We start from the raw sequence: 647 nt of genomic DNA, 5'->3' as shown, positions 1-647 counted from the left end.
CGACCTCCCGAGCGCTGAACGGAGCGGCCGGGAGCGGGGGTTTATCCTGGGGAAGAGATTTGGTGGCTGGTGTCCGGGTTGCTTAGTGGGAGACAGTCATATAGCGAGATCTGTGGAACCGAGGGATCAAAGGTCCCAGACTGCGAAGGACATGTCTTGGTGAATTATTGGCCCCTTTTTTGAAGCGGGAGGAGCACGAAGCTGGGAGATGTGGGACTTCCAGATAAGGGAGTGTCTTCTCACATCAGACAGCAAAATATTTCCCGTGGTGGGATAAAAGGGGGCGGGTAGCAGCGGAGCGTTGTTCATTCAATTCTTTCCTTTTTAAAAAAATCCACAGAGCCGCTGAGCTGCTTCGGAGCGACTAGCAGAACTGAGGAAAGGTGGCTGTGTTTCTCTACACTACAGGTCACTGCGACTCCACACCCAGAGGACAGCCGCGCGCCGTCCCTCCCCACCCGACTCCAGGGCCTGGTCTTAGACCTCGGGCGGCTTGCTCCACCCTGCCGCGCCTCACAACATCTCCCGCTGCAAATTGTCCAATCGGGAAACGCGACAAGAGAACAGGAACCAATCAAAGGCTGCTGACTCAGGTCTCCCTCCACCCTTTGCCCCGCCCCCAAGGGTAAAGCCACCGCCCCCTGCCC

The 647-nt window shown here is 57.3% G+C and overlaps 1 long non-coding RNA gene across 1 annotated transcript in view; it reads left to right on the top strand.

Annotated features, from left to right (window-relative positions):
* The first annotated feature begins 6 nt into the window (after positions 1-6).
* The window catches only part of LOC125619566, a 1201-nt gene continuing 560 nt past the window's right edge, over positions 7-647 (top strand). Inside the window, exon 1 of the long non-coding RNA XR_007351101.1 lies at positions 7-593. This is a non-coding gene — a long non-coding RNA (uncharacterized LOC125619566). The remainder of the gene's footprint in view (positions 594-647) is intronic.

This window comes from Marmota marmota, unplaced genomic scaffold (assembly GCF_001458135.2).
Source record: "Marmota marmota marmota unplaced genomic scaffold, marMar, whole genome shotgun sequence".
NCBI lineage: Eukaryota > Metazoa > Chordata > Mammalia > Rodentia > Sciuridae > Marmota > Marmota marmota.
Note: the sequence above shows the minus strand (reverse complement) of the source record. Positions and strands in the feature narration are given on the sequence as shown.